A 13355-nucleotide genomic window follows, 5' to 3' on the forward strand; every position below is an offset into this window, starting at 1 on the left:
ACAATCATAAATTTAGCCCAATGGTATCATCCCCAATACCAATGCCAATGCTAAGGCTGACACCAATACGAATCTCACCCATTCCAACCTACAGTAGTCAAATAAGCCTCTAACTAAAAGAAAAACAATAGCCAGCTGGGACATGCCCCCAACCATAGCAAAAAACCAATATCCATAAACTAATCCAAGTATGTAAAGACATTCATGATTTAAAATAAAGCCTTCCAAAATATGAAAGCTCACCACTTCAATCCAGTAGCTGATCCTGAATCCAATCACTAAGCAGGAGGAGTATTATGGCTGGTTCCTGCATCGTACGGGGATACAGTCGCTTAAGGATAGGTTAGCGGGTGAACGCTAGCATGAACGCAGGATAAGGATAAAATAATTCCATCAGGTAAAGCCAATAAATTCAACCATATTCATACAAACCATACATACATATATATAACCATGCCGTGAAATGGGGCTGGGTTTAGCATGCCTTTAGATTATGAATCAATCTAAAGATTGATACTCTAAGGTCATAAGAGTTGTGAAATAGAGTTGAAAACTTACAAAGGCCAAAATAATACTAAGTCTGAATACTTAGCTAGAATTTTTTAAGTTTGGGACCCCTTAGCAAGCGTAAAAGACTGAGTTGAGCTTAGGATTTTGTGGGGTCTTATAATATCTCCCCCTTGGGAGAATTCATCCTCAAATGAGACTGATTAAAGTAAGAATATTGATAGACTGGACTTAGACACTAAACATACACAACTGAAGCATGATTTCATGATTGAAATTTTTTATATACAGAATTATCATACTGAACATGCATATCTGATGCATGAGTAAATAGTTGAAAGTGATTTATAAATGCATGACTGGGATTAATGATAAGCTAGGCTTATAAATTGGACATGCATACCTGATGCACGAGTACATGAATAAACTGATTCATGAATGCATGACTGAATATGCAACGACAATAGATACCAAGTTTATAACTGTAACTAAATATTGACTAAGCCATTCTAAGGAAGACTGTTACCTTAAGCTGAGAATACTGATGAACTTGAAATCATTAACTAAAAATATATGAACAGGAACATAAGAACATAACTGAGACTAAAATGGGATAGATGAACTGAATATCACGAACTGAACTGAGCCCCTGGAACTTGAGGGTGCACTTATGAGTATCCACTACTCTAAAATAGATTCATTATATAAGAGAAGATGGGAGGTTTATGTCATGAAAGCTCAGGGGATTATAGTACATCTTCCCCTCGAGACATTATGTCCCTTGAAGAATGCTGACTTGGCTGAGATACTGAGAAAAAAAGTAAGATGATGCATAGGGAACCTACGAACCAAATCATGACTACATATGGGGGATCTGAAACTGAGACATGATTACCGAACTGAGCTGAACTTGCAACCACAGGGTGGATCAATTTTTGAATAGTTACTTTTATGAGACTTTGAATAGTGAGACTAGATGGAAGGATAGGAAACCCAACTATACGAATATTGTCCGCCTAACTGCTAAACTGAATTGTTGGTTTTATGAACTAACTTATGCTAAAAAATTATATTCAATTAGAGCCTTTCTTTGAAGCTCTTTCTATAGAGTTCTAATGGCTTTAGGGAGCAAGGAGTCTTGGCATGGCTGAATAAAATAGCTGAATAAGAAAAATACAATCGGGCCAAAATTCTATAATATGAGCTGTGGCCTCCAAATATCATCCAAGATGAAGTGACTAAGCCTTATGCATTGAAACTATAAATTTTCAAGCTTAGACATATCCCTTGAGTACTCTCTCAACTATGCTCTCTACCTTAGTACAACACATTACATGAGATTACTGAAAATACTCAAATGGGTGCTGAGCACAAGTGTATAAACATACTAACTTATCTTATTATTTGAATGGCTAGTAGCTGAATACTTGGTTATGTAATGTTGAATTACACTTGGTTTGAACAGCTGTACTGGAACTGTAGGGTATTATACATATGGGGTAAGGACTAACTATGTAACATGAGATAACTAAGCTTGAGTTTGTGAAAACTTTATTATTTGAGAATGCAAGACCAAGCATATAACATGATTCTGAAATATTTTGTAAACTGAGGTACTAAAATACTGATAACTGAATAACTAATAACTATACGCTATGGTTAAGCAAACCTAAAACTGAACTGAGTTTCTGATCTAATTACTGGACTGAGATTATAACTGAGACTATAACTAAGATGGTAACAGAGACTGTACTACAACTAAATACTGGGTTCTAAAAGCTACGTGATGGGGAATGACATAAATCAAGGATCTCAATAGACACTCACGCTCTGCATTTTCTCAGCGTCTCATCTTATGAAAATTTCTTATTTTCCTTCTTTTATGCAGTAAATATGACTTCCTGCTATCCATTTTCTTACACACTTACATGATATCAAGCCTTTCTTCATAACTACAACCTCATGTAAAACATGTATATAATCGCTCATCACTACATCATTTCATAAGGAGAGTTTACTGAAGGGTTAATTCATGAGGACCTAAAGCATGAATAAATACTATACCAAACACGACACTTACTGAGGTCTGAGGAATAGAATATCAACATCATAGATGTACCAAGAGACCTAAATCGAGGCTATGCATGACATAATTTGAATTTAGCTGATCATTAGGGGTATAACATAGGTCATGGGAATTGAACATACTATAAAGCATGACATGAGTACATGAGACATGAGTTGTATGACTTGTGTCTGGAGTTTTTGTATTCACGAAACATAATATGTAACACTAAGTGAAATTGAACTCCTTATACAAAGAATTGTAAGCGTCCATGATTACAAATATGCATGAGTATAGTCTATGATCATAGATCTGACATGTAAGACATGAATAGATATCATGATAACTGATGGGTTTCAAGAGTTTGGAATATGATTCTGAGATGATCTGCATGACTATTCTTACTGCTGGAATAGACAAGAGTGTCATTGCTGAAAGTTATGATGAATATGTCCAAGTACTGCTTGAACACGTGGTTCATCAAGTCCATGAAAGATGATGGAACATTGGTAATACCAAATGACATGACTAAGAATTTAAAGTGACCATACCGAGTTTTAAAAGCTGTCTTTGGAATGTCACAGTCTCTGACTCTAAGCTGATGATAGTCTGATCTGAGGTCTATCTTAGAAAAGTAACTGGCACCCTGAAGTTGGTCAAACAAGTCATCGATTCTGGAAAGTGGATACTTGTTCTTGATTGTGACTTTATTTAGCTGATGGTAGTCTATACATATTCTGAGAGAACCGTCTTTCTTATGCACGAATAGAACTGATCTACCCCATGGAGACACACTGGGTCTGATGAATCCCTTATCTAGGAGATCTTTCAACTATTCTTTTAATTCTTTGAGTTCTATAGGAGTCATTTATAAGATCCCATAAATTTCTTAGCTTAATTAAGTCCTTTAAGCTTGTTAAGGGGGTCCCAGACTTAGAAAATTCTAGATAAGTATTCAGACTTAGTATTATTTTAGCCTTCAAAAGTTAGAAATCTTATTTTGCGACCTTTTTTCCATTGAATGTTGATATTTGAGTTAGTTCATGATCAGGAAGGTCAATACGTGTTCCCGAATAAGTTTTAGATTTTTTGAACCTTGTTTAGACCATGTTCGAGTGACCAAAATAGAGAGTCAATGAGATATTAACGCGTTGCGTCATCCATCACGTCGATAGATAATTTTCTCCTTAGCTCAGTGCAATTTCCAGTGAACCAATGCAGACTCGATGTGGTGTGTTGGTCATCACATTGATGCCAATGATGCAACGTGTCGGTCTACGCATTGATAACACAGTTTTTTGTCATTAAAAGGCCGCATACTCAGGGTTAATTAAGAATTTTTCCCACACCCTTCAGTAGCCCTCTTTTAGCAAGTTATATTCATTTTTTCTCAAATTACTCAAGAACAAAAACCTTAGGTAAATTAAATTCAAATTTGAGGCTTCCGATTCCACCGTTAATGTTAAAGAATTCACCAACTAAGGTAAGTGAAGTATTCATCCAAGGGTTCCTTCCACCCTTGGAGTCCAAGAAACTATTTTTAAACTTCAACTGTATGGATTTCATGAATTTCATGTTAGGTTTGATTATATTCATGTTTATAATGGTTAATTGGGAACCTAATCCATGTTTTATGATAAGTTCCATGTGGGATTAATTGATATATATGTAATATCATGTGGATCCATGTTGAACCCTTGAAATTATGAAGTTGGAGTTGAATTATGATGTTTACTTGTGTTTAATGTTATTTAAATGTATTATGCTCATTAAGTGCTTGATGAATTGCTCATGTGAACCAATATGAGAAGGAAATTATGTCATGTCAGTTTATGCGTGAATTGTATATATCATGCAAGTGTTTGATAAAATGCCTCCATGAATGAGTTATGACCAAGTGCAAATGATTATGCTTTTCAAGACTATGTTATGATTTACTTTCATGCTATCGAGTCCTGGGGGTATTTAATACCTGATAATTTAGCTGTGTACTTAGAGATAGTGTCAGTTACAAGATAATCTCAATCATGTCATGATCAGTAGTACTCTCAGTCAGTTATAGGACTCAGGAAAAACTCAATAGACTAGTACTTGTCCAGTTTAGTTCAGTATTCAGTTCAGACCACAATAAACTCATTCAGTGGTATTCTATCAGTCAATAGAACTAAGTAAATTCAGTAACAGTTTAGTCCAGCCTAGTATAGAATAGAAATCAGCTTAGTATTTATTCATTTGGGAGTAAGATTCAGCACCGAGCGAACCCAGAGATGGGGGCATTCCCGCCAACAGAGGGTTTGACCCTTAGTACCAATCCCTGCATTACAGAACTACATAGCTAGCATAGGTTGAGATATATTTCTACCAAATATTATAAGGGTTGATATATCTCATTCAAGTTTTCTTGCTAGTGAGGGTTGATGAAAGAGCTTCCTATCAGAAAAGGTTAACTCATAACTTATCTCTACCCGTGGCATGGTATTGACACCTTTCCAACTGGGGTTACAGGTTAGACCCCAATATATTTTGAAAGGGGCATGTCAGTTAGATGATTACCTCCTACAGTCTCAATTTAAAATTCAGCCTCAGTATAAAACTCAGTTTAGTCAATAGATTTAGGAGTATCAGTTACAGGCACTAAACTTCGTATGGAACTCAGTATAGTTCCATAGAATCAAGAATGTAAATACAGTCATTCATTTATCAGTAATACAATATCAGTAAACTCAAATTTCAGTAAATCAGTATTCAGACTCAGTATTCAATGTTATCATGATCTAAGTTACAGTCTATGTATTCATGCATGTACTCTTATTCAGTCATACTCATGTTATTCAGTTAGTATTGTTCATGTATATGAACCCATATATTTCAGCCTACCTTATGGAGCATACCAGTACATTGAAAGTATTGATGCATGCTTTTCTTTTGACCTATGATGTCTTATATCATAGGTTTAGACGCACGGGCTCTAGAGCACCCTTAGCAGCTCAGATTCTTAGCAGATCAAGTTAGTGGTGAGTCCTCATAGTTTGAGTACATGATTTGTTTTCAGCATTTCAGATCATTTTCAGTAGTCAGAGTTAGTTAGGGGCTTATCCCATCAACTTCACAGTTAAGGACTAGAGTAATTTTAGACAGTTGTTCAGTTCTTAGTATTGATATTTAGTTTTAGTATTGTGATACCATATTCAGTATTTATTTCATATTTGAACCTTATGGAAAAAAATTTCCTATTTCCACAATGTTATAGTATTATTATTCAGTTACTGTAGTAGGTACCAGAAATGGGTTAGCTTCTGGTCCTTTAGGATTATGAGCATAGTGTAGTATCCTAGGTACAGACTCGGGGCATTGCAAACTTAGTATCAGAGCCTAAGGTTTAATAGAGTCCTAGGAAGTATGAAAGCCATATTAAGTAAAGTCTTATGCATGGGTGTGTAGCACTCCACACTTATAGACAGGAGGCTACTAGATATTTTGGGAAAAGTTTCCCTTCTTTCAGATTTATGTCGTGAGAGTGAGCATGAGCTCCAGTTAGATTCTCAGTATAATCCAAATTTCTTTTTATTTTACAAAATAGGCCTCTAAAAAGGACTCAAGGAAGAGAAATGGGAGACCAACCAGCCCCTCAGCCCAACCATCCAGATCCTCTGGGCAAGCATGTCTCCCACGCTAAGTTCAGAGCAACCTTCACCTCCCTAGCTCATTCTGTGGAAGCCCATAATAAATGCCCAATTGCTATTCTGTCCAACCCAGTGGCCAATATTACTACTGCCAAGATTTGAGATTTCACCCGAATGAACCCTCCATTATTTATTGGGTCTAATTTAGATGAGTACCCTTAGGAATTTCTTTATTAGGTGCAGAAAGCTACAGATATTATAGGGATAACAACTAATGAGAGCACTGATTTATCCATATATCAGTTACAGGGTGTGGCCCACTCATTGTTTAACTACTAGAAAGCAGAGAGGGTCGTAGATGCAGGGCCCATAAAATGGAAGAAGTTTGTAGTTGCTTTTCTGGATAGGTTCTTTCTACTAGTGTTGAGGGAAACAAAGGTTTTGGAGTTTATAAACCTAAAGCATGGAAATATAATAGTACAAGAGTATTTTTTCATGTTTACTCAGTTAGCCAGATATGCCCCAGATATAGTAGCAGATAGTAGGCGAAAATGAGTAAGTTTGTGTCAGGGGTATCTAGCAGTGTAGTCAAAGAGTATAGAACCGCAATGCTAATTAAGGAGATGGTTATATCTAGGATCATGGTCCATGCTCAGCAGATAGAGGAGGCCAAGAATAAAAATAAGGAGAGGGAGAGCAAGAGAGCGAGAATAAGTAGTCTCAGTTTTTCTTAGCCTAAGATAAAGGGTGGGAATCGTTCTCAGTTTTTCCCAAAATCCTCAATTTCAGCTCCGTCCTCAACCAGTGCTCCTATGAAAAAATTTAGAGATGGTAATAGGGGTAGGGCATTAGGACCTAAACCCCAGGGTAGTGTCAGCAAAGGCCAAACCAATCCCCTTTGTCAGAAGTATGGCAAAAACCACAAGAGTATCTGCAGAGCTGGCAGTGATGTGTGTTTTGGATGTAGCAAGCCAGGACATAGGGTAGATAGTGTCCTCAGGTGGGTTCTCAGAGTCAGCATAACCGTCCCCCAACTTAGTCTGATCACCCAAATTAGCAGAGTGCCGCATCCAGTGCCACTAGTGGGCAGTGCCTAAATAGACTCTATTCTCTTCAGTCCCGACAGGATCAGGAAAGTTCTCCTAATAAGGTCACTAGTAAGTTACAGGTTTTCCATTTACATATTTATGCTTTGCTAGATCTAGGAGCTTTTTGGTCCTTTGTTACTCTATATATAGTAGTTTATTTCAAAGTTAGTCCCAAAATTCTAGTAGAGCTTTTCTCAGTCTCTACCCTAGTGAGTAAATCTATCATAGCCAAGCGGGTATACAAGAACTGCCCAGTTATTATATCTTACAAAGTCACTTCAGCAGACTTAGTCAAATTAGAGATGACCGATTTTGATGTCATTCTCAGCATGGATTAGCATCATTCTTGATATGCCTCAGTCGACTGCAGAAGTAGAATTATTAGCAGGACTTTAGTTTAGGGCCCATAGAATGGGAGAATTTTGCAGTTGCTTTTCTGGATAGGTTCTTTCCACTAGTGTAAAGGGAAATAAAGGTTTTGGAGTTTATAAACCTAAAGCAAGAAAATATGATAGTACAAGAGTATTGTTTTAGTTTGCTCAATTAGCCAGATATGCCCCACATGTAGTAGCAGATAGCAGAGCAAAGATGAGTAAGTTTATGTCAGGGGTGTCTAGAAGTAGAACCACAATGCTAATTAAGGAGATGGTCATATCTAGGATCATGGTTCATGCTCAGCAGATAGAAGAGGCCAAGAGTAAATAAAAGAGAGAGAGAAAGAAAGCCAGAATAGGTAGTCTGAGATTTGCTCAACCTAAGTTAAATGGTAGGAATCGTTCTCAGTTTTGCCTAAAATCCTCAATTTCAGCTTCGTCCTCAGCCTGTGCTTCTATGCAAAAATTTAGAGATGGTAATTAGGATAGGGTGTCAAGACCTAAACCCCAGGGTAGTGTCAGCAGGGCCCAAACCAATCCCCTTTGTCAGAAGTATAGCAAAACCCACCAGAGTATTTGCAGAGTTGGTAGTGATGTGTGTTTTGGATATGGTAAGAAAGGCCATAGGGTAGAATGTGTCCTCAGGTGAGTTCTCAGAGTCAGCATAACTATCCCCCAGCTTATTCTAATCACCCAAATCAGTAGAGTGCCGTATCTAGTGCCACTAGTGGGCAGTGCCTAAATAGACTCTATGATCTTCAATCCTGACAGGATTAGGAAAGTTCTCTTGATGAGGTCACTAGTACGTTACATTTTTCTATTTACATGTCTAGCGGTTGATTTCGAAGTTAATCCCAAAATTCTAGTAGAGCTTTTCTCAGTATAGTGAGTAAATCTATCATAGCCAAGCAGGTATACAGGAACTGCCCAGTTATTATTTCTTAGAAAGTCACTTCAGAAGACTTAGTTAAATTAGAGATGACCGATTTTGATGTCATTCTCAGCATGGATTAGCTTCATTCCTGCTATGCCTCAGTCAATTGCAGAAACAGAATTCTAGATATCTATTTCTTACCTTCGGGTGAGAAAGATGATATCTAAGGGATGTGTCTACCATCTCGCTCTAGTCTAGGACTCTAGTTTAGAAACCCCTACTCTTGAATCAGTGTCAGTAGCATGTGAATTCCCTGATGTATTTTCTAAAGATTTCTCGGAGTTCCTCCTGAAAGGAAAATCAACTTTGGAATAAACCTTCTTCCAGATACTTAACCTATATCTATTCTGCTATAAAAAATGGCACCTGTAAAACTCAGAGAATTAAAAGAATAGTTGAAGGATATCCTAGATAAGGGATTCATCAGATCCAGTGTGTCCCCATAGGGTGTACCAATTTTATTTGTGCGTAAGAAAGATGGTTCTCTCAGAATGTGTATTAACTACCATCATCTAAACAAAGTCACGATAAAAAACAAGTATCCACTTCCTAGAATCAATGAATTGTTTGACCAACTTTAGGGTGCCAGTTACTTCTCCAAGATAGACCTCAGATCAGGCTATCATCAGCTCAGGGTGAGGGAATGTGACATCCCAAAGACAACCTTCAGAACTCGGTATGGTCACTTTGAATTCTTAGTTATGTCCTTTGGTCTTACCAATGCCCCAGCAGCCTTCATGGACTTGATGAACCATTTGTTCAAGCAGTACTTGGACATGTTCATCATAGTTTTCATTGATGACATTCTTGTCTACTCCCACAGTGAGCACGACCATGCAGACCATCTCAGAATAGTATTACAGACTCTTAGAAATCATTAGTTATTCACCAAATTCAGTTAGTGAAAATTTTGGCCAAGGTTAGTAGCTTTCCACGACCATATCATTTTTGGTGATGGCATTAAAGTTGATCCCCAAAAGATTGAACCAGTGAGAAACTAACCCGGACATATCTCTCCAGATATCAGGAGTTTGCTGGGCTTGGACGGCGAGGGATTTTCATTTATTACATCCTTTATGTCCAGAATGACTCAAATAAAGGTCAAATTCTAGTGGTCAAATTCTTGTGAAAATTATTTTCAGGAGTTGAAGACTCGACTCACTACAACTCTATTTTTGACCCTATCAGATGGTTCAGATTGCTTTGTTGTGTATTGTGATGCCTCCAGAGTTGGCTTGGGGTGTGTTATGATATAGAGAGGTAAGGTCATATCCTATGCCTCTAGAAAGCTTACACCCTATGATAAGAATTATTCTACTCATGATATTGAGTTAGCAGCAGTAATGTTTGCCTTAGAGCTTTGGAAGCACTATTTGTATGGTGTGCACGTTGATGTGCTCATTGATCATAAAAGGTTGCAGTATGTATTCTCTCAGAAAGACCTAAACCTTTGTTAGATAAGGTGGTTAGAGTTGTTAAAAGACTATGACATGAGTGTTCTATATTATTCGAGCAAGGCCAATGTAATGGCCGATGCTCTCAGTAGAATGTCTATGGGTAGTGTTGGCCATGTTGAAGATAGTAAGAAAAAGTTTTCTCAGGAAGTTCATTAGTTAGAACAAATAGGTGTTTTCTTAGTTGATTTAGCAGAAGGTAGTACGTGGGTATAGAGTAGTTCAAAATCATCCCTAGTTTCCAAGGTGAAGGAAAAGCAGAATAGGGATCCCAGTCTAGTCAAGTTAAAAGAATCAGTCAGAAATCAAAAAGTGAAAGTTTTCTCCCAAGGGGGAGATGGTGTGTTGCTCTGTAAGGGTCGGTTATGTGTGCCAGGTGTAGATAACTTGAGGCAGCAAATTCTTGTATAAGTGCATACTACTCTATTCATCTAGGGGCCACTAAAATGTACCGCAATTTACGAGAGATCTATTAGTGGAGTGGGATGAAAAGAGATATTGCACAATTTGTGGCTAAGTGCTCAACATGTCAGTAGGTTAAGATTGAGAATCAGAAGCCTAGTAGGTCTATACAGGAGTTCAGTATTCCCACCTAGAAATGGGAAAAAGTCAATATGCACTTTATGATAGGTTTGCCTCGTTCTCATCGTCAGCATGATTCAGTTTGGGTCATTGTAGACAGAATGAAGAAATCATCTTATTTTCTATCAGTCCATATCTCTTATTTAACCGTGGATTATGCCAAACTCTATGTTAGAGAGTTGGTCAAATTGTACGGTGTTCCATTGTCTATTATCGCAGATAGAGTTACCTAGTTTACCTATCATTTCTAGAAGGCATTCCAGAAGGGTCTTGGTACCCGAGTTTATCTCAGTACGACCTTTCATCCTAAGACAGATGGTCAAGCTTAGAGGACCATTCAGACTCTAAAGGATATGCTGAAAGTGTGTGTGATAGACTTTAAATATAGTTGGGATGACCACTTGCCTTTGATTGAGTTTTCATACAATACTAGTTATCATTCTAGTATTCAAATGGCTTCATTTGAGGTACTTTATGGGAGGAGGTGTAGATCTCCTACTGGTTGGTTTAAAGTGGAGGAGGCCATAGTGATAGGGCTTGACTTGGTATTTGATGCCTCAAAGAAAGTTTAATTGATCAGGGAAAGACTTAACATAGCTTAGAGCCGACAGGAGTGATACTGAGTTTAAGATTAGTGATTTTGTGTACTTGAAAATCTCTTCTATGAAAGGAGTGAAGCAGTTTGAGAAGAAGGGGAAACTCAATCCCTGATATGTCGGTCCTTACCAAATTCTCAACCATTTTAAAAAGGAATCTTACAATCTTGAGTTTCCTTCATATCTATCTTTAGCTCATCCAGTGTTTCACATTTCCTTGCAAAAAAAATGCATAGGTGACCCATCAACCATAGTCCCCATAGAGGGAATAGATGTTCAGAACAACCTCTTTTATTGATACTTCCAAATTGCAACTTTCTTACGATAGTGTATGCGGTCGCTGTCAAATATACAACCCAACTGGGTTGGGTTTCGAATCCCTCAGGGAATACTATGTTCACTAAGTATTGTGACTATTATTAGATCGTTGATCTAAGGTTCCGGAATAAAAGGGGTGTTTTTTTATGTGTTAATAATGATCTTTCATTCTTGTATCACACAGTGGTCCATCTAATGAGAGTTAATGCAAGTGTAATTTCAATGAAAATGAGTTAACTAGAGTTATGCTCACCAAGATGTTAAAACAGTTAGGGTTGTAAATTTGTTCTTGAATTCTAACTTATAATTTCAATTGCAAATAGTATTGAATTCGAAGAATTACCCACTTGTTTCTCAACCTAATGGGTATTTTCCCCTTTTCTTCTTTCGAACTTAAAAGATCCAAGTATTATTCAATAGAACTCTCATGAGGGTTGATCCTGCTAAGGCATCAACCCTTGACCGAATGGGTAAACCTATTGATTTCATATGAATCACCTATTTTCCCAACATCCACTTTCTTATCTGACAAATGGTGTTCATGGGTTCATTTCTCAAGTTTGTAACCAAGAGATGTCCTTATAATATAGAGAGATTCATGCAATTTAGATAGATGTTAGAAATTAAATGGATTCACAACCCCCAAACAACTCTCTACATCAAGGCTTCCATAACCCTAGTTATGGGAGCTTAGCTACTCATTTCCATATAAGATATCAAAGATATATTGATGTTCATAAATAACTTCAAGAGAGTACTTACAAAAGTTACAATATTATTATTCTTAAGTCTTCAAATAAACAATAGGGAATAATAATCAGATCTAAATTTCTAGCTTCAAATCTCAATGAAAATTGTTACACATCTCTCAATAGAGAAGAAAGTATGAAACTATTGTCAAAAGATGCAAAATAAACCCTAATACTTGGTATATATGTTTCCAGAATTGGGATTTTAAAATTCAAACTTGGAGTGGCTGCTTCATGCTCTATGGGTCAAGCGACGGTTCATCACTGAGGTGACGGTCCATTGCTTAGACGGTCGCTGGATCTCCAATTAGTCTATGTTCTGCTTCTAGGCGATGGGTAGGGCAATGATTTATCACAACACTGATGGTACTTCACCTGGTCCATCGCATGACTTCCAGTGGTCCTGCGTTCAGTTTTCTAGTGATGATTTAGTCCGACGGTTCATGGCTATACCGATGGTCCATCACCTGGACCGTTGCATGACTTCCAATGGTTCTGTATTCTATTTCCTAGTGATGGTTTAGGCTGATGGTACGTCGCAAGGTTGACGGGCTATTGCTTGAGCCATCGTTGATCATTTTTCCTTTGTTTTGTCCAGTTTATCCAAGTTATTCTTCATACTCAGTTCTTATTCTTAAACACTTAAACACCATGTTAAATACAGCAATTGTTGCTTGAAAACATACCATTATCCTAAGAAAAAGGCCTAAAATGTTACGTAAAAAGACATAACATCAACACCCTCAACTTAAGGAAATTGCTTGTCCTTAAGCAACTCAGTACCAAATTACAAATATGAACAACATAATGACAGCCATTTGCTACTGAACAAGTTTGCACACAACCATTCACTTGTCATCCAAATCATATGGTTTAACATGTCAGAGTCCATAACCAGCATTGTTTCTAATTCAATCCATCTACACAAACATGGATACAAGAATCTGCAAAAATCATCCAAATTAAGTGTAACTCAAGTTGCCCTCACAGTCAAGGAGATCCACCACTCAGAATATTTTATGGATACAAATCAAAACCCTCTCACTTATCAAAGAAGTTACTAAC

Source organism: Capsicum annuum, chromosome 8 (genome assembly GCF_002878395.1).
Source record: "Capsicum annuum cultivar UCD-10X-F1 chromosome 8, UCD10Xv1.1, whole genome shotgun sequence".
Taxonomy (NCBI): domain Eukaryota; kingdom Viridiplantae; phylum Streptophyta; class Magnoliopsida; order Solanales; family Solanaceae; genus Capsicum; species Capsicum annuum.